At 41.9% G+C, this 22010-nt stretch overlaps 1 protein-coding gene across 3 annotated transcripts in view; it reads right to left on the bottom strand.

The window, feature by feature from the left end:
* LOC100394456 (dexamethasone-induced protein-like) overlaps positions 1-22010 on the bottom strand; it is a 73278-nt gene that overhangs the window by 3746 nt on the left and 47522 nt on the right. Inside the window, exons 5-6 of one of the 3 annotated variants that reach the window (XR_013529363.1) lie at positions 21600-21690; positions 13886-14026 (exon numbers count right to left, since the gene is read on the bottom strand). The exons of 1 other annotated variant lie outside the window; for it this stretch is intronic. The gene's annotated coding sequence lies outside the window, so the exon portion shown is untranslated. The remainder of the gene's footprint in view (positions 1-13885; positions 14027-21599; positions 21691-22010) is intronic. One more of the 3 variants, XR_013529362.1, reaches the window with a different exon arrangement.

Below are 22010 nucleotides of genomic sequence, written 5' to 3'. Positions count from 1 at the left end.
TAAAGAAATGATAAATGGAAATAATAAAGGATATGTTGTGGATGAGGTTGCTCAATAAATCTCTACAGGTCCTAGGTTTGGGTTATTACTACTTCTTTGGGAAAAAGAGATGGCCCTCATCTAAAAGGAGACAATCAGACAGTCAGTATGTTCCCATGAATGTTCAACCCACTTTTCTCCATTGCTCACATTCCAATCACATTCTAGCTACAAAACATAAAGCAGGGTGGGGATTCACATTTCTTTTTGAGAAGCTCTCAGAACAGAGGAAAAAAATGTGACCTCTGGCAAGCCAAGCCAAAGTTGAGAGGGGAAAAAAATCAAGATGAAAGGGCCACAGCACCTAGGTGAGAAAGGCCTCTGATAGAACATTAGTTCCTCTAGTTTCCCACTGAGATTCCAACTCATCTGGAAAATGGTATGTTCACTCTAACAGGAGCTACTATATATTTTTTTTAAATGCATGAAGGTGGGAATTAGCTGGGCGTGCTGGTGCATGCCTGTATTCCAAGCTACTTGGTAGGCTGAGGCAGGAGAATCGCTTGAACCCAGGAAGTGGAGTTTGCAGTGAGCCAAGATCTTGCCACTGCACTCCAGACTGGCGACAGAGTGAGACTCCATCTCAAAGAAAAAATAATAAATGCATGAAAGTGGGCAAAGTCTGGAAGGAGTTATATAAAAAGAAAATAAATTTCATAACTTGAAAATAGTCATGTTATCAACATTTTCTTTAACATTGTTACATTGTCCTTTCAACAAGGGGGGAAATAATTTCAGTTAGTTCTCTGGACACAGAACTTGACCTGCTCAGTGGAAAAATCATATTTGCCACATTACCCAAAGCAACAAATCAATGAGCAGCCCCTGCATTGCAGGCTCTTCCTGCAAAAGCTCAGGCTACTCCCTTCAATCTCTTCTGGGCATTTCCATTAAGGCTCTGATGAGCATTAAGAGCACTTAGCCTCAAGCCTATTTTTCTAGAAGGAGGAGGGGAGTGACTCAGCTTTGCTCTCTGCAGGGATGATGACTCTGCTCTGTCCTGCCCCACTCTGGGATGGGACACCACGGTGAGTCAGTGCACAGAGCCAAGTGTCTTGGTCATATTACAAATTTACAAATTGTAATTTCCCTTCAATGATGTGATTTAAAGCACCATAGAAAGTTGCAAATTACACAGAAGATGTGGTCACTGCGTACAAAGTTTATAGTCTCGTGCAATAAGACTGCATTTAAAGCAACAATACTTGACAATATATGCGAGTTAAAAGAATATCAGTGAGTGGCAAATGCTGATGTTAGCCCTGCAGGTTGGAGGTTGTGTAAAAGGAGGATTCAGGTGGGAAAGAACAGACAGGATGATCCACTATGGGCAGGGCAGTGTTGGGAGGACAAGGCATCTGGCCTGACTGGGACATGCCTCGCTATTGGATGGGGGATGCACGTGAACTGGGTCTGTAGCTAAATGGTATTTGCACAAGAGGGTGACATTCAGCACAATTAATGTGACCCAAATGGCAGACATGGGACAGGATAGAGAGGGGAGTACCAGTTAACAGTCCACTGTCCATTGTGTTCATTAAGCAGTTGTAAAAAAAACCTGAGGAAGATTTCAATGTGCTTATTTGAAAAGATTTCCAAGATACAATGTGAGAGTGAAAAAGTACAGAACAGTATGTGTCTGCCTGTCTATTAAACTACCACTTCGGAGCAAATGATACTTGAGAATTATTCCCATAATTGCTTTAATATGCAAAAAACCTCCAGAAGAATATATAAGAAACTCACACAACAAATGTTTCCCTGAAGAAAAGGAGGGCAGGGGAAGAGGAATGGAGAAGAGTATGAATTCTTTTGTGCCACTAGAATTTGAATCCATGAAAAGTTACACAAAAATTTAATTGCCTGGTGAAGTGGCTCATGCTTATAATCCCAAAACTTTGGAAGGCCAAGGCAGGAGGACTGCTTGCGTTCAGGAGTTTGAGACCAGCCTGGGGAATACAGCAAAACCTAATACTAAAAAAAAAAAAAAAAAAAGCTAAGTGAGTGTGGTGGAGCATGCCTTGTAGTCCCAGCTACTCCAGAAGCTGAGACAGAGGACTACTTGAGCTGAGGAGTTCGAGACTGCAGTGAACTATATGGCACCACTGCACTCCAGCCCTACTGACAGAGTAAGATCTTGTCTCAAGAAAACAAAGAACAAATTAAGTAAAGTTATACTGTTTAACATAATTCATAGCTTTTAAAATATTTTTAAAAACGTTTCTATGTTTACAAAACAAGTATTGTTTTAATATTTGTATATTAATGTGATTTTTAAAGATTTTAAGTGCATATGGTAATAATTCATGGTAAGAGAAGCTAAAGTTTGAATGGGGGTACTACAACAGGAATGGAAGCATGAGACAGATGCGAAACATCATCTCCAGGGTCCTTATAGAAGCCCACGTTTATCTATGGACCACACATTCTGCTGAGCTCTTAACATGCTTTATCTCATTTAATCCTCATACTGACTCTTTGAGTTGAATATTCTTATTGGCCCCACATTACAAACTAAGAAACTGAGCTGTAGAGAAGTAATTTGTCCAAGGCCACACAACTTTTTAAGTGATGGAGTGTGGTTCATACCCAAGTCTGAAACTAAAGTCTATGCCTTTAGCTAAACAACTATTTAGTCCACAGGGAAGAAGAAAACCAGATTTGAGCATCAAGTCTAGGCATTCTCACCAGAGACCATTTCTCCCTGCCTGAGAGCAAAACTGTTTAAGAACATAGACTCGGGTCGCGAGCCAGATTTCTGGGTTCAAATTCTGACTTTGATATTTACAAACTGTGTGATCTCAAGCAAATTATTCATCCTCTCTGTGCCTCAGTTTTATCCTTTGTAAAATGGAGATAATAATAGAAACAGGATTAAGATTTGAGTTTAAGACTTGAGTTTAAATTCTTGCTTCACTACATACCCTGTGGCCTGGGCAAATCACTTGACCTCTTTGAGCCTGTTTCCTCATTGTAACACAGATGCAAGAGTAACCATACGGCAGCATTGCTGGGAGAGGTTAAAAGACAATTATATAAGATGCCCATATAGGCACACCTCAGTAGCACAGAGAGGCAGAAGCAAGCATGTTTATTCTAGCAGTCATACTTGGGAAGAAAAGTCAGACCTTTGGTACTAAGTTGGTCAAACATTAATTGAGGGCAGCTTCTTTCGCTAGATCTCTACCAAATGGCACTGAATGTTTGCTCCAGTAAAATCTCTTTGCATTCTAGCTTATCAAGTCGTAAAACAAAGACCTAACTAAATTCCAGTCATTTTCAGGGTACTCCCTATAAGGAACTTAAGCTTTTAAAATATTGAAGGTAAGTGAGCACTACTACACTTTGGGCTCAAAGGAAGCATTAACCTTGGGGTCACACCTGGGTTCTGCTGTGTGACTTCAGGCAAGTTACCTCACTTCTCTGGACCTCCACTGCATCACGTGCAATTGAGAGAAACAAAATCCACCCTCAGAGAGTTGTATAAGGATGGAATAACAATATATAACCTGCACTCGTCCTTTCCTGCTTTTCTTCTATTAAAAAGAGCTGGAAACCCTTATTTCTCTCAAGGTTAGTCCCTCCTGCCATGCTCTGATCTTGACTCCTCCCAGCCTTCTGCAAGATGTCACTCTGCCAATCTTACCTTCTTTCCACTGCTCTCTCTACCAAGTCATTCTACTCCTTCCCACTAGCATATTATACATGTCTAAGTTTCTTCCATTAGAAGAAAGAAAGTAGTCTCTCAAATCTATATCCTGCAATCTCTTGAAAGAATCGAGCTTATGGCTGGGCGCAGTGGCTCACGCCTGTAATCCCAGCAGGTCAGAAGGCCAAGGCGGGCGGATCACGAGGTTAGGAGTTCCAGACTAGCCTAGCCAATATGGTGAAACCCCATCTCTACTAAAAATACAAAAAAAAAAAAAAAAAAAAAACTAGCCAGGCGTGGTGGTATGTACCTGTAGTCCCAGCTACTCGGGAGGCTGGAATCACTTGAACCCAGGAGGCGGAGGTTGTAGTGAGCCGAGATTATGCCACTGTACTCTATCTGGCCTGGGCAATAGAGGGAGACTCCATCTTTAAAAAAAAAGAATTGAGCTTACTTGCTACCACCATTTTGTCACCTTCCTCAATTATTTCTGATTTGTATTATGCCTACATTGCTTCTTTAAAAATGCTTTCACCCAAACTACCCAAAATCTCCCAGTAATAGACTATTTTTAGCCCCTAATTTATGTGACTATTCTGCAGGATTTGCTCTTTTTGGCCATTCTCTCTTCTAAAACATTCTTCCCTTGGGCTCCATAAGGTCACATTTTCCTCCTGCCTCTCGGGCTTACTCTTATTCTCCCTTGTTAGCATCTCTTCCCTCTTAAATGTCAGTCTTTCTATCGCTTATACCTTCTTCTCTACGCACATTAACTCTATCCCTGGGTAATCTCATTACCATCAACCTTGCCCCATTCAGTTATCATCACTAGAGTAACAACCCCACTTGGATGTTCCACAGGCCTCACACTCAACGTTAAAGCGCCACTCATCTGCCCCACCCTACCTCGCTCAATATATCAACAGGCCAATCTTTTCAGAGTACTTGGTTTCAAACAACATTTTCTCAGGCTTGTTTAAGTAGAAAGGAATTTTAGTAAAATACTTCTAATTCATTTGTCTACTTTGTTTTGTCCACTCCAATCCACCCTGCCCATTCAGGCAAAATGGGTTTGTCTTTTTTGTTTGTTTGTTTGTTTTTGTTTTTGAGACAGAGTCTTGTACTGTTGCCCAGGCTGGAGTGCAGTGATGTAATCTTGGCTCACTGCAACCTCCACCTCCCAGGTTTAAGCAATTCTCCTACCTCAGCCTCCCAAGTAGCTGGGATTACAGGTGTCCACCACGACGCCCAGCTAACTTTTTGTATTTTTAGTAAAGATGGGGTTTCACTTTTTTGGCCAGGCTGGTCTCAAACTCCTGACCTTGTGATCTGTCCGCCTCGCCCCTCCCAAAGTGCTGGGATTACAGGAGTGAGCCACCACATCTGACCATCACTCAGGTATGAAGCCTAGCATCCATTAGCTATTTTTCCATTAGTTATTATACCTTTCCCTCCTCCCACATCCCACCCTCCAACAGGCCCCAGTGTATGTTGTTCCCCTCTATATGTCCATGTGTTCTCACCATTTAGCTCCCACTTATAAGAGAACATGTGGTGTTTAGTTTTCTGTTCCTGCGTTAGTTTACTAAGGATAACAGCCTCCGGCTCCTTGCATGTCCCTGCAAAGGACATGATCTCATTCATTTTTATGACTGCATAGTATTCCATGGTGTATATGTACCCCACAATTTCTTTATCCCATCTGTCACTGATGAGCATTTAGGTTGATTCCATGTCTTTGCCACTGTAAATAGTGCTGCAATAAGCATACATATGCATGTGTCTTTACAACAGAATGATTTATATTCCTTTGGGTATATATCCAGTAATTGAATTGCTAGGTTGAATGGTATTTCTGTAAGACGTTTTTTTTTTTCTTTTGAGATAGGATCTCACTTGGTCACCCAAGCTGAAGTGCAGTGGTGCAGTCTCAATTCACTGCAACTTCTGCCTTCAGGCTCAAGCAACTCTCCTGCTTCAACCTCCTGAGTATCTGGTTTTACAGGCATGCACCACCACGCCTGGCTAATTTTTGTATTTTTACTGGATTTTATTATAAATAGGGTTTCACCATGTTGGCCAGGCTGGTCTTGAACTCCTGACCTCAAGTAATCTACCTGTCTCAGCCTCCCAATGTGCTAGGATTACAGGTGTGAGCCACTGTGCTCAGCCTGTAAGACAGTCTTCTTAGCATGGCTTACCAGTTCCTTCATCATCAGGCCCCTTCTTCCTTTTAAAACATTAGCCCTTGTATTTCTCAGTCTGCACTTTATTTTCAAGGTATATAGAACTTCTTTCTGCTCTTTTCATGCTCTCCCTTCTCCAGGTCTTTGCACACACTATCTTTCTCCTCTTAAAACACAGTCCCCAGCCGGGCGCGGTGGCTCGAGCCTGTAATCCCAGCACTTTGGGAGGCCGAGGCGGGTGAATCACGAGGTCAAGAGATCGAGACCATCCTGGTCAACATGGTGAAACCCCATCTCTACTAAAAATACAAAAAATTAGCTGGGCATGGTGGCGCGTGCCTGTAATCCCAGCTACTCAGGAGGCTGAGGCAGGAGAATTGCCTGAACCCAGGAGGTGGAGGTTGCGGTGAGCTGAGACTGTGCCATTGCACTCCAGCCTGGGTAACAAGAGCGAAACTCCGTCTCAAAAACAAAACAAAACAAAACACAGTCCCCTACTCCTCATCTAACTCTTTTTCGACCTTTTTTATATCTTCTTAAATGTCACTTCCTCCAGGAAGCCATCCTGAATTCCCAAGTTCACGTTTTGTGTTCCATCTATCTGCTGTCAAGGCATCCTGTTCTTCTCCAAAGTTTTCTGAATTCTCTGCCACCATGAGTACTCTGTTCAAAGTTTTAGGAGGGCAGAGACCATCTCTTTCTTCTTCATTATTGCACCAGAACAATTTAGCACAGTTTGGGGCACAAAGTAAAACTTTATAAATAGGCACAGCACATATTATGTGCCAAAAAAATTGTGGAAATGAAAATAACTGAAACAGTGCTCCAAACAAGTTATAGCAAAACTTAGCCAAACTGGAAGGAGAAGGAGCATGAGATGCTAAAGCGCAACTTTCTCCTAATTTCCACCTCAGTTACTCTGTGGAATACAGACCTCCAACTCAAGAATTCATGGAGGGCCAGGTGTACCACATTTTATTTATTCAGTCTATCACTGATAAGCTTCTAATCCCAACACTGTGGGACCCAAGGTGGGAGGACTGCTTGAAGCTAGGAGTTCAAGACCAGCCTAGGCAACATAGCAAGACCTCATCTCTACAAAAAAACATAAAAATTAGCCAGGCATGGTAGCACATGCCTGTAGCTCTATCTACTTCGAAGGCTGAGGCAGGAGGATAGCTTGAGCCCAGGGTGTCAAGGCTACAGTGAGCTGAGATCAGCCTCCAGCCTGGGTAACAATGCACTCCAGCCTGGGTAACAAAGTGAGACCCTGTCTCAAAAAGGAAGAAAAAAAAAGAGAAGAAATCATGGAGATAGCTTTCAACAAAAATGACAGAAGCTATGTACATCTATGGATAATGTCACTGCCAAAACAATTCATGATCCATGAATAGATTTGGAGTTAGCCTTAATGACTTAGCAGTAAATCCTCAAAGTCTAATAACAAATTTATGTAATTTGGCAACAGAACAGACAGGCTGTATCACAGGAGGTTAACTGCTGAGTCAAACAGCACATTAAAGTCCAGTGAGTCTGGCTACTCTCCTTCAAGTGGTGACTCAAGACTTCCAGGCAGCAAGAGGGAGGGCATATGAAGAGGGGACAAGAAAGTGTGAGGGAACTCACATCTGCCACTTAATCGCCTTTCATTTATGTGCCACTGCTGAGAACGGGTGACATCTTCCTCTGTGACTACTTTAAATCCACACCCCCACACACAACAATAATTAACTATTTTCTCCCTGGACCCACCACTTTTCTTTGCGCATGCATTGATTATCACACTTGTCACATTATACTACAATTACTTGCTTATACGTCTGTCTTACCTATTACAGTCTAAGTACAGGGACCAAGTCTTTGTATTGCTGTGCTTTCAGAGCCTGATATAATATCTAAGATGTATTAGGGGCTCTGCAAGTGTGTGATGAAGAAATTAACGCTCATATACGCATGTAAAGGAAACACCCAGTCATACAGAGCGAATCTTGAATGGTGACATTCTTTTATTGCTTATGGAAGCCAGCAAATAAAAACAGTATTTCCAAGCCAATAAATATGCCTCAGGGGCATCTAATCTTAATGCAGCTTGTGACTACACAATTCATGAACAATTTCATTCTAATTTCAGACGCAGGTGGGCAGTCAAAGTAGTATTTTCTCATTTCTACTGATTCTTTCATACCTATTCATAAGTTTAAACCCAACAGAAGACACCCAGACAGAAGAGCAAGCAAGGGTAAGTTCCTGTCCAATAAGAAATAAACACATTGATGAATTTATGCCCAGTCTATCCAACACTTTATGGCTGGGGATGGATTCAAATTTTGATTAATTTTTTATCTCCTTTTCATAACAAGGTAAAATAGGTAAACTTGTTTTGTAAAAGAACTTTTTAGGAAAAAATGTTGAATATTCATACTTTTTCTCACTTAAAATGTCAATGCTTACACCAAAAATAGGTTGTTTTTTTTTTTTTGGAGTCTCCCTCTGTCGCCCAGGCTGGAGTGCAGTGGCGTGATCTTGGCTCACTGCAACCTCTGCCTCCCAGGTACAAGCAATTCTCCTGCCTCAGTCTCCCAAGTAGCTGGGATTACAGGCATGCACCACTGCACCCAGCTAATTTTTGTATTTTTAGTAGAAACAGGGTTTCACCATGTTGGTCAGGCTGGTCTCAAACTCCTGACCTCGTGATCTACCCGCCTCAGCCTCCCAAAGTGCTGGGATTACAGGCATGAGCCACTGCACCCGGCCGCCCCAAAATAGACGGTTTTAAGGAGGAAAAGACAATACAACCTTTCCTAACCTGCCTGTTAAACTTTAAGTCATACATCTAGTTTCAATCCTCCAGTTTAACTATATATTCACAGTTCCATTCTTCGTGGCTCAATGCTGTTTATTAGCCAGAAGACACTGGGAAATAACATTTACTGAAATGTAACATGTACCAGGTACTATGTTAGATGCTTTTTCTATATCGTCTTATTTACTTTCCCTAACTACTTCATGAAGAGGTGCTATAGACCCCTGCATGGGTTTTAGGCTGCCCAGCATCTGAACTCCCTTCATATATTTGAGGAATTCCCCATCTTTTGAGTCTTGTTGGGGGCAGAGTATTCTTTCCTCTATGATGGCGGAAAGCCCAGGTAGTCACTTCCAAGACTCCCTTACTACTAGGAAGTTAGCTCAAGGCTTAGGCCCCACCTATCAGGTCAATTGATCCAGACTACAACCAGGAGCTAGTGACCCAGAGAAGCAAGTACTGGGAAGAATCTCAACTAATGAAATTATTACTGTGGTCACCTGGATAAATAATCCACTGAAGGGAAGTGCTGAGGGACAAAGTAGTCATAGACCAACATGAACAGCTTGTGAAATTCAAGGACTATGGAATAGAGTGGTTTCCTCTAAAGTCACCAACAGAAAAAAGACAGTAATAAGCTCAAATTCTTATTATTTCCCCTGATGACATGGACTGAAACCCAAAACTTTATATAATTTAAAAATAAAACGCTCTTACATATATTTTATAACCAAAATTTTTTAAATGAAATTCTTACCTCTTTTGAAGACAGTCCAAAAAACACCACAAAGTTTGACTCTATGGATCATCAAATTATCTGTTCAGTCCACAGACTGGCAAGATCTTTTGTGTGACATTTAGGGTACTGAGCAGGAAGAATTTAACCTTAAGTACTAGAATTTGAAAATATGGTGGAATGTGGCAGACACAGCCCCCCACTCTCTCGCTCCTTGTCTGGTGAGTGTTTCATCCTCCCCTGATGATCCCGCACGCTGGGGGAGCATTGGCCCAGGGAAGCCAGTTCATCTCCTTTTCTGCCCATACTCACACCCGCTGTCTCTGGACTTTTAACTAGAGTCGGATTTTGGCATGCCCCAAAGAGCCATTACAAAATCAAGCTCAGGAAAAGAAGCCTACACACCTGGACATTATTAAGACTCTGCTTATATATATAGGAAAAAACTGGGAAGACTCTTCTATGAGTGAGCTGTGCAAGTGGAAAATGCTGCAGTAGAAATGAAGTCCCTGATTTCAGCAAGAATACTAGGATTCCAGGGCTGTAAATGCCAACTAGCAGGACTCTATTGTCAGATTCCAGTTGAACCAAATAGGCAATTTGGCTGGCTAGGTTATCAGAATAGTTCGTCCAAGGGGATCTCTTGTGTGCCTTATTAATCATAAGATCCCAAAGACTAATATAGTTCAACTATATCTATATATCTGAAAATATTTCAGGTCTGAACAGAGACCTGACTTAAGTCTGCACGGCAGAACGTCAGTGCCACTAAGTCAACTCCCACACCTGAGTCAATGCACAGGCACCTAGCCCCTTCAATGAAGAGGAATTCAGGTACATCTGAGCAAGAATCCTACAATAACAGATCAAGCGCTAACATCCATCTTCTTCGGGGCTCTCCCCAAAGGAACCTCAGTCACTCACTAGGAAAACCTTTGGGAAGTATCAGTCCTTAGTTCTGAGCTAACCCTGACTCCTGGAGACCAAAAGCATCATTAAAGTCCACCAGCCAGAGTGAAATCTTACAGAAGTAAGTCACTAATGACGTTTTTTTAAATAAACATTCGTAACAAATTTATTGAAAGTCCAGCCATCCTATAGGCTGCTAAAGATACTTTTATCTTTTAGTTTTTATTATAAAAACTTTCTAACATATACAAAACTAGGTGTATTTAATATAAAAATAGCAATGTACCCATCACTGTTTCAACAATGATTAACTCAAGGCTAATCTTATTTCCTCTTTACTCCCTACCTTCCTCTCTCCTCAGATTATACTGAAACAAATTTAAACAGCAGTACTTCTAAAAGACAAAGAACTCTTCTTTTAAAAATAACCACAATACAACTACGCAAAAAATCAACAGATTAACTGAGTTTTAAAAAATAAGCTGTTACATCTATCTTAAATACCTGAGCATACAAAGAAAAATGCTCAGCGCTTGGTGATTGTGTCCATTAGGATCAGTCAGGAGTAAGAAACCAACAGTAATTTGAACAAAGTTTAATATAAACAATGATTAATCAGTAACAGGAAATAAATAACTAAGGGGTAAAAACTCTAAAGAAATAGCAGATACAAGAGGAAGTTACCACATCTAGCCTGGGGGCAGAGTGCCTCTGGAGATAGAAAAAATATGAACCAAACTGTTTGTCCTATTCTTAAACGCAAAAATCAACACAGAGTACTTCTGTGACCTCTGGTTACCAGAATGTGTGGGGATTTTTTCCCACCAGTAACCAATTAATTCTGTAGCAAATTCTCCAGCAAACACCAGTCAGGTGTCTTCTAACTCAATTCAGTTCTGATACTACCTTCCTGGAGACAGCAAGAGATTCCACAAGTTGAGGGCTCAGTCCCATAAAACTGCCCTACACTTCAGAGGCCAGTTGAAAGCACAGGTTGTGATCTGTGCCTCTGACCAACTGGCTATAAATTAAGGTGCCTATGGCTGCCTCCTGGCTTTGATTAATTTTCCAGAGTGGCTCGCAGAACTCAGGGAAATCCTTTATTTACATTTGTCTGTTTATTCTAAAGAATACAGATGACAGCCAGATATAAGGGATGCATAGGCAAAGTATGGGGAAGGCAATGGAGCTTTTGTGCCCTCTCTATGGGCACACCCTCTGGAAGTTCATCCAAACCCAGGCCTTTTGGGGTTTTACAAAGGACTGATTAAATAGGCATGATTGATTACATCATTGGCCACTGGTGATCAACCTTACTGTCAGCCCCTCTTCCCTCTTAAGAAACTGTCGGGAGCAGGGTGGGAGGTTAAAGATTCCAACCCTCTAATCACATGGTTTGTTTTTCTGGGTGACCTGCCCTCATCCTGAAGATAGCTAGAGGCCCCCAGCCATGAGTCATCTCATTAGCATACAAAAAAAAAACAACAACAACACTCATCACTATGGAGATTCCGCGACTTTTAGAATCTTTTTGCCAGGAAATTGGGACAAAGACTAAATATATGTTCATCAATATCACAGTATAGGAAAGGAATTCAGAAGAGTCCCCCACCCCTGCTGCTGCCAATAAGACTGGTTAGAACTTCACTGGAAAGCACAGCCATGGCCCACTGGAGGACATAGAATTTACTAAGGTACCGCAGGCTGGGCTGGTAATCAGAAAACCTCCTTCTAGGGTGCTGAAGGAACATGGTGGAAAGCAGCTCACTGGAGTATTTGCAAGAATTGCGGCGTGTTTCTCGGAAACTTCCTACAGGGATGCCAGTGGAACTCATTGGGAAGCCGACTTTTAGGATGCCAATGGAATCTGCGGGGCATCCACCCCCAGGGGTACTACTGAAATCTGCTGGAGGGTGCCCCGCATGGTGCTAACTGCTGCATGTTGCAGGTTCAAGCAGGAAGGAAAGCACAGTAGGCACAGGAAGAGAAGCCCCTTTCCCCTCCAGTGTCCCCCAGCTCCCTCTATTGACAAAGCTAAACATTGTTCCAGGTGGCAAAAAGAAATGTTTACAAGGTCCAGCTCCTATATCACAAAGCAAAGCAATAAAGGGAAGGGTACATTTGGAGCTGAGAGGTGCTGCTCTTTTCCATTTACAGAGAAACCCTAAAGACTGACAACTCTGAGTGAAGCCCAAAGCAGCAAACAAGGCTATAGTCAAACTCTGCCACATGGCCCCCAGAACCCAGTACATCTAATGTTGCTCACACTGACTATGGAAGATCAAGATTCGGTGTAAAGCCTAGGGCAAGCTCCAACAGGAGAATCACAGGGGCATCCCCTAAGTTTTTTGGAGTAAAACGATGCTCTCTTTAAGCAGTTTTTATTATCCTTTTGAAAAAAACATTCTTGATAGCCTGACCATGTGTGGTAAGGTATGGTCAGACTTTTTGCACCGATTCTTTGATTCAGCCCCATTATGCAGTAATACATAATACAGGAAAGTAACCAAATCATAGAGCTATTGTACAACAAGAAATTTCTGCTATGCTAGTACACTGGACCCTAGAGTGCTATGTGGCACCACTCTGCAGCCTAAAATGCTCCAAAAGGCAGAAAGCCTATAGTTCTGGGCTCCTCTAGCTCACTGAATGTCTTACTCTGCATGGGCTCTGAGACCACTGAACTTCAGGCACAAAGAAAAAAGGGAGGCACCAAGGAGTCTTGGGAAAGCAAGCATGTAGTATTTCACACCACCATCCTTTAGTGAATATCATGTGCTTTGCTTGTCTTCTGGTTCTGTAGTAAACTAAAATGAAAGTAACTTTAACCAAATCTTAATCATCATTCCTACTAATCCTTGAAGTTGGCCTAGACTCCGTAGCTTGGTCAGACTCACCATGGAATATCAGAACACCATGTGATCTGAACTGCCAATCATAAACTTAGGTGTTATTTTATCCCCTTAGCCAAAAAATCAGAAGTGTTCAGCAATGCTCTATCATAAAACGGAAGTGGAAGAAATGAGGCCAGGCCCTAGAAAGCACAAGTAAATTGCACTGTCAAGGAGCTCACACTTAGAGCACCTGCTCCTGCCATAGTGTCACCTGTCCTTCAATCCTCTCCTGCAACCTCATGGAAAGTTATTTCCTCTTTTTGCGAAGGAAAATAACAAAAATTTAGTTCACTAATTACTGAATTTTTTTCTTGACTCTGGAGAGAAAAATTAGAGCCTAGTTTATAGATTATTCCACATGATATGCTGACATCAACCAGAAGTGGAGGCAGCATCTCTTCAGCCTCACTATGGGTGGCACTGAAAGAGGATGGGAAAGGGAAAGCCTCCCCAGGGCATGACTTTGAGCCATACATCTCATCTACTTTTTCTGAAAAAAGAGATGGCCTCATGTAAATGCCTATGCTCATTCATGGTCAGTGACTAATGGTTTTGTCTGAAGATCAGGAATTTTGACCCTCCCTGATCATGAGGAGGCTTTGGCAGAGGTGTGGAGAAGGTCCTCTGAGAACATGCCCCAAGTGTGCAACTGTGTATGTGAATACTCACCAGAAGGTCTTTTCCATAGTGAAAGCTTTTATTAAACACATAGACAAGATGTGACCTGCTCTGTGGATGTTGTTCCACCTCCTTATCCATCTCAATGAGACTGAGTTTTGCTGTTTTATAGGTATTGATATCCAAAGGATCCTACCAAAAGAAGCAGTTTTTCAGTTTCATTGGAAACTGAGGCTGTCATTTTCAGATTTCTTGTGTCACTGGAAAAACTGGCTTTGTGCCTGTTACTATGTTATTTGAGATAATTAATGATAAATATCCTGAGGAAATGGGAATGCTGCCACATAATGAGGCTGGGAAGAGTACAGCTGGATCCAGAAGATCCTTGGGGCAATTCCTAGTACCACTATATCCAATGGCCAAAATTAAAAGGTACAGATATATAGTTATACTGTATGTGTGTGGGGGGTATGAGAGAGGCAGCATGCAAAATCCAGCTGTATGATCCAGAAAAGGCCACTGATCAAGCTGCCGAAAACTGTATCTTAAACTAGTTTTTAAGGAAATATACCATAACAACTAGACAAATAGCCTCTAAAGATCTTCATTTTGTCAACTAAAGACCCCATATGTAAGGGCAGTAGTGTTCTATCAAAATGTTTATTTGGAATTGACTGCACATTTGGTAGCATTAAAAATTATATAAAAATTAAAATTAAAAAATGAAAGACACATAGGTAGGACTGCTAAGGGCTTAGATCCCCCAGGAGTGTAGGTTTGGGTAACACCACTGTGTGAAGAACGTCAGTCAGTCAAGGTAAAGGTTGAAGGTAAGGGGATGTGGGATGGGGAATGAAGGAGGGAAATCTAAACTACTTACTTTGGACTTATGACCTGATGCAGAATCATGGAATATGGGATCTATTAATATTTTCTTTCTTGCTATGTCATGTATGTATTTACAAATTTAAACTAATTTTCTCTTTCCCCCTCTATTTTATATAAGATATGCCAGTGATGGTTAACTCTACAATTCAGTCTATATATTAAAGAACACTGAGATGGGATCATGTCTGTTTTCACACTGCTGATAAAGACAAACTCAAGACTGGGTAATTTATACAGAAAAAGAGGTTTAATGGACTCACAGTTCCACATGGCTGGGGAGAACCTCACAATCGTGGCAGAAGGCAAAAGGCCCACCTTATTCATGATGGTAGACAAGAAAGAACGAGAGGGAAGCAAAAGAGGGAATCCCTTATAAAATCACCCCATCTCATGAGACTTATTCACTACTATGAGAACAGTGTGGGGAAAACTGTCCTCCAAGATTCAATTATCTCCCACCAGGTCCTTCCCACAACACAGGGGAATTATGGGAGCTATAATTCAAGATGAGATCTGGGGGAGGACACAGCCAAACCATATCAATGTCAGAACTGAAGGAGGAATGGAGACCACCTAGAGGCCCTAAATTTGGAGATGAACCCAATGGCTGATGAGACTGGTGTGTGCTCCTTGAGGAAGGAGTGAGAGCATCTTCAGTTACACAGAGCACTTATATCAGGTTGCACGACAGAAACTGTTTTTTAGTATAAACATAGGGAAAAGGAAATAGGGCAATGTTGGACAATCAAAGGAATGGACTAGAGTGGAGATTTTTTCTTTTCTTTTTTTGGTAATGGGGGAAGCCACCTGGCATCTGAATCTCCTTCCTATGTTTAGAAAATCTCCAGTCCTGGGAGCACTACAGAAGCTGAAATACTAGATACTTGCTTTCCCAGACTCCATCACTAATAGGAAATTTCAGATGACCTAAGTCCTCCAAACAGACACATGCTGCCTCAAATATTGAATTGGAAGTGACTATTGCTAAGAGACTGCAGAGAATCCACTGCATTGGCAGGCAGGGCAGGAGAGCAGCAATCCTGAGTTCCTGAGCAGTCATGCTCCCGAACAGAAGGGCCAGGAGTGCCAATGATCATTAGTGTCCAGCTACGGGCATTGCCATCTCCACCAGATCAGTTCTGTAACACCAGCTGCAGTCCTGGTGGCTCCCTGGCTTACCATGTTCCTGCACATTTCCTTTCTAGACACTCTGTGAGCTATCCAATACCCTATCAGCAAACTCCTTTTCTGCTTAAATGTGTAAGAAATGGGCATCTAAATGTGAGGTGAGCCAGGAGTAGCAGCCCACACCTGTAATCCCAACATTTTGGGAGGCCAAGGTGAGAAGCTCACATGAGGTCAGGAGTTGGAGATCAGTCTGGCAACACAGCAAGACCCCATCGCTACAAAAAATAAAAAATTTCACCCAGGCATGGGAGTACACAGCTGTAGTACCCATGGGGGTACACATCCAACCTGGTTGACAGAGCAAGACCCTGTCACCAAAAAATATATATATTTTGGTTTCACACATATATAATTGGTTTCAGTTGTTATAAATTTAGAACTCTGGCTGATATAGGTGGATATTCTCTCATTTCCCGGATGTGGAAATTGAGACTTTAGAGAGGTTAAGTGACCTACAAATAAGACACAGCAAAGGCGTGGCAGGGTTGCGTTTGAATCCAGGCCTGTTTGTCTGTCTTGTCTGTGCTCTTTCCTTAGCATTCTGAAATATCCAGAACTAAAATGTTTTCCCCTATGAAGAAAAATTGCTCAAGTCAACAAATCATGCACAACATTTCAATGGAAGATTAAAAAAAAATCAATTTTTCCAACAACAGTTCCCAAATTCTGCTTATCAAAGTCAACCACCAGAGTGGAAAGCATTGGAATTCAATACTTCCATCCTCTTCAAAACAAAATTTGTTTCCTTTCTCCGCCAGAGCATGCTAAAAAAAAATGTTGTTCTTGAGAACTGCTAAGAAAATGCTGAAGGACAGTATCTTTTTTCCTCCTGCTATGAAGTGGAAACAATCCTTCAAATAATTAATTGACTCAAGGGGCACAACTCTAGGAAGAATCAAGTTCCTGTCTTATTATTAAACAGTTGAGGGAGGTGCACAAATTCCAAATGAACAAGGCCGGCCATTTCACAAGAACACGGAGTTGGCTCTATAGCTGTTCTGATGAGAAGACCACCCTGCCTTATCCTTGGAGATCTTTGAACTGCTTGCTTTTACACACAGTAGGCACCCAATAAATACTTATTAATTAATGCATTTTCACCATTCCTGTATTAAGAGTTCCAAGCCATCTATCTAATCTGGAGTTCAGATCAAAAGTAGATGGAGGGCCGAGGGCGGTGACTCACACATGTAATCCCAGCACTTTGGGAGGCTGAGGCAGGCAGAGCACTTGAGGTCAGGAGTTCAAGACCAGCCTGGCCAACACAGTGAAACCCTATCTCTACTAAAAATACAAAAATTAGCCGAATGTGGTGGCAGGAGCCTCTAATTCCAGAGCCAACATAGTGAAACCCTGTCTCTACTAAAAATACAAAAATCAGCCCAGTGTAGTGGCAGGTGCCTTTAAGACCAGCTGCTCGGGAGGCTGAGGCAAGGGAATCACTTGAACCCAGGAGGTGGAGGTTGCCATGAGCCGAGATGCCGCCACACTCCCAAAAAAAAAAAAAGTAGATGGAGGATCTGAAAAGTAGAAATTACTTTATTTATTTATTTATTTTTGAGACGGAGTTTTGCTCTTGTTACGCAGGCTGGAGTGCAATGGCGCGATCTCGGCTCACCGCAACGTCTGCCTCCTGGGTTCAGGCAATTCTCCTGCCTCAGCCTCCTGAGTAGCTTGGATATTACAGGCACGCGCCACCATGCCCAGCTAATTTTTTGTATTTTTAGTAGAGACGGGGTTTCACCAGGTTGACCAAGATGGTCTCAATCTTTTGACCTCGTGATCCACCCCCCTCGGCCTCCCAAAGTGCTGGGATTACAGGCTTGAGCCACCACGCCCGGCAGAAATTACTTTAATCTTTTTAGAAGGCATAATTCATTCTTCTCAATGCCCCAAATTCCATTCCCTTATCATGTTACTGCTGAAGACGAGCTAGAGGCAAATTAAGCATGACCAACAGGACCAGACCTTAACTATGTGGGACCAGGATTAAAAAAAAAAAAATTTTGGCCCAGAAGAGAAGGTGTATCAGTCACCAATGCCTGCTCTGAAGGAATATACACTAATAGAATTAGGCATGCTATTTTCTTATCCCTGAACTAAAAAGAAGAGCAAGACCTAGAATTCTCAGTGTCTAGGATTCCACTCTGCTTACCCCAGGGAAACCATTTATATTACATACATAATTTCATCTCTCTCAGGATCAATATTCAGTGACTCAGAAGACAAAGCTATGACTTACCTAGCACCACAAGCACCAACCCCTATTCCTTATCTTTAAAAAATATTTCACCAGAGGCATAAAGTAGGCAGAATAATATACCCCTCTCCCGAAGATATCCTCATTCTGAGAGAATCTGTGATATATTACCTTACATATCAAAAGAGACTTTGCAGGCCAGTCATGGTGGCTCACGCCTGTAATCCTAGCACTTTGGGAGGCTGACATGGGTGGATCACCTGAGGTCAGGAGTTCAAGACCAGCCTGGTCAACGTGGTGAAACTCTGTCTCCGCAAAAAATGCAAAAATTAGGTGGGCGTGGTGGCATCCTCCTGTAATCCCAGCTACTTGGGAGGCTGAGGCAGGAGAATCGCTTGAACCCAGGAGGCAGAGATTGCATTGAGCCAAGATCACACCACTACACTCCAGCCTCCGCAACAGAGTGAAACTCTGTCTCAAAAAAAAAAAAAGAAGAAAAGAGACTTTGCAGATGTGATTAAAGTGAAGGATCTTGAGATAGAAGATTATCCTAGATTATCTGGGTAAACCCAATCTTGTAATTGTTAGTCCTTAAAAGCCGAAAAACTTTCCTGGCTGGGTTAGAGAGATGAGAGGCGAATCAAAGGAGAAATCTGAAGGATGAGAGGGATTCAACCTACTACTGCCAACTTTGAAGGTGGATAAAGAAGTCATGAGTGAAGGAACGTAGATGGCCTTTAGAACAGCCCTCAGCTGACAGACAGCAAGGAATCAGGGACCACAGTCACACAGCAGCAAAGGACTCAATTCTGCCAAAGACAGAAATGAGCAAGGAAATAGGTCCTCCCTTAGAGACTCCAGAGAAGAATGTCACCCTGTAGACACCCGGATTTTAGCCCAGTGAGGCTACGTCAGCCTCCTGGTCTATAGAACTATAAGAAAATAAATGTGTTGGGGTGGGAAGATTGGGGAGGGATAACACTGGGAGAAATGCCTAATGTAGGTGATGGGGCAATGGAAGCAAAAAACCACCATGGCATGAGTATACCTATGTAACAATCCTGCAAGATCTGCACACATACCCCAGAACTTAAAGTATAATAAAAATAAAAGAAAAAAGAGAACAAATGTGTCATTTAAACTGCTAAACTTGTGTTAATTAGTTATAGCAACAATAGAAAACAAATTCAAGATATAAGCCTCCACCTGAGAATTAATTATTCACTCCCTGTTCAAGTTCACTTTAGAAACAAATATGCAAGCAAGCCAAGGGAAGGGAGACTGTTTCTGTTGCTGTTTGATTTCTCATTTGTTTTCCTCACCACCTGTTCAAGTCTCTGAGTCCTTTTGGAGTGACTGCTAGTACCATCTTTCCTGTGTGAAATTACTCAAGGATGAGTGGGCCATTGGGGTGTGTAGGTCAGTATCTGGGTTCATAAAGAAGGCAGTTTCTCAGAGAATGTAGAGACTAGTTGGGGGCCTTGAAGTAATCTAGTTGAATCTCCTTATTCCATAGCAGAGGAAACAGTTGCCCAGAGAGTTCAGATGACTTTCCCAAGAACACACAGCAAGCTGTGTCAGAGCTGAGACTCTAAGCCCAGTCTTTTCGCTTCCACTTCAGGGCTTGGTTTCCATCACACTGGTGGGTCCCAGCCCTGGATGTGCACAGAATCACCTAAGGAACTCTTTTAAAAACCACCCAGAGATTCTGGCCTCTCCCCCAGAGATTCTAAATCACTTGGTCTGGGGTAGAGCCCAGATCTGTATTGCTTTTTAAAAGCTCTCTTATTCTAATGTGCTTTACACAGTGTCTAAATTTTGGTTCACTCTCAGCACATACTGAATTCTACTTAAAGGTCCAGATTAATGATGATAAATGCCCAATATAACAAAGAAACCAATACCAGTTTTATTCCCTGTTACTATAGGCTTTTGTTAGCTGTAAAGTAAAAGCAAAATATCCCATTGAGTTCCTAAAAGAAGTTCTTCCCACCGCCGCCCCCCTCTTTTGTTTAAAAAGAGAGAGAAAGTTTTGCTACTTAGTTTCTGGCATCCGACTCCATTTCCTGCCCCTAGCCCTATGCTGTTAGTTTCTTTTTCCTCTCAATCTTGTCAATCTAAATCACACACAGAAAGAGGCTACTTAAAAGAAAATGACACTAATTCAGAAATGGGCATTGCCATGAGAATATACATCCCATAATGAACTATATGGGTATTCAGGGAGGTAGAAGAAGACAAAAATTTTAAAAAATAGGATTATATAATTGTTTTGAATCAAGAATCAATTAACCTTGACTACAAAATAACAAGGGTGGTACCAGTGACCTCCACAGAAGTATTTGTGCAAGGCTGTGGTTTTTGCAGTATTTGGTGATAGTTCTTGAGGCACTGGTGCATGAGATCCCTCTCTTTATAGTCTTCTCTGGCCCAATTCATCAGAGTTTTTAACAAAACACTTCATTTTGATTCTGACAACTTTCACATTTCCCCTTTTTAATCAAGATCCTTCTCCAAAAGCACTGCGGATCAGTTATCCTGTAGTTAGGATTTGATTGTCTCCTCAGTGCCAGGATAGATGTGTCTCAAGTAACAGGTCTGGTCCTATGTGGGAGCGAGTGATTGGCAACTGGGAATCAATGTCAAAACCCTTTTAGACATATTTGAGCAATAAAGGAGGCTTGGAGGGAGTAGCTCTCAGGCAAAGTCTACCTGGAGTCCATTGCTAAATTTAATTTTGCCTGTTCCATAGGGGTTGGCTATAACCTTAAAATGCTGGGCCAGGCTGGGCATGGTGGCTCATGCCTGTAATCTCAGCACTTTGGGAGGCTGAGGCAGGTGGATCACTTGAGATCAGGAGTTCGAGACCAGCCTGGCCAATATGGTGAAACCCTGTTTCTACTAAAAATGCAAAAATTAGCTAAGCATGGTGGCAGGTGCCTGTAATCCCAGAGGCTGAGGCAGGAGAAATGCTTGAACCCGGGAGGTGGAGGTTGCAATGAGCCGAAATCAAGCCATTGCACTCCACCTGGGTGACAGAGCAAGACTCTGTCTCAAGAAAAAAAAAATGTTGGGCCAACATTATTGTTAGGAGTTGCACTTTTATAGAAACTTAACAACAGGTACAAAATTTAAAAAGGAAAATACAAAGTTAAATAACAGTAATATGATCATCTCAGTTTGAGTAATAGTTTTGAGCCATGAATCTAGACTTATAGGCAAACCAATTGAATGAATCAAATGGCCATGGGGAGTTACATGAACCCTATCGTAACCATGTGGCCTATTTTCTTATTTTGTGTATATGGTTCTAAACTTTCTCCGAGGAATTTATCCAGATACAGCACGTAGTATTAGTAATAGTACAAGACATTTCATTATTTAACCAATACATAATGTAAAACAATCTTACGATCTAGCATCACATGACTGGGTTGAGCTAAAGCAAAGAATAAGTAACAGTTGTATTAGAGATGCTGCCAAACTTACCTACTAGGTAGACTAAAGAACCTCTTTGGTCAGCTTTTGTCAGGTTACCAGCAGAAGCTACTAACTGTGAAATTTCAATTACGACATCATCCTGTCAAGTGAGAAAGAAGGATTAAGAGGGCAGTAAGAGGGATAAGAGTCTCATTATGATAGGGATTCTGGTTCCAATGTCTTAGAAAAAGCTGTCTACAGTGGGAAGCTGGCAATTTCTTGCCCTGCTTTGCAGTTTGAATGTCTCTGGTTATGGCATCAGACACTTTGGGGGATTTTCCGTGTGGTTTATACATCAGGCATGAGACTTATCCCTTAAAATATATCTAGTTTCAGCTTATAGAGCTTCAGGAAAAGAAGAATTTCATTTTTAGTAATTCAGTGGAAGAAAGTTGGATTGGAAGAACCTAGAAGAATTCA

This window comes from Callithrix jacchus, chromosome 18 (genome assembly GCF_049354715.1).
Source record: "Callithrix jacchus isolate 240 chromosome 18, calJac240_pri, whole genome shotgun sequence".
NCBI lineage: Eukaryota > Metazoa > Chordata > Mammalia > Primates > Cebidae > Callithrix > Callithrix jacchus.
Note: the sequence above shows the minus strand (reverse complement) of the source record. Positions and strands in the feature narration are given on the sequence as shown.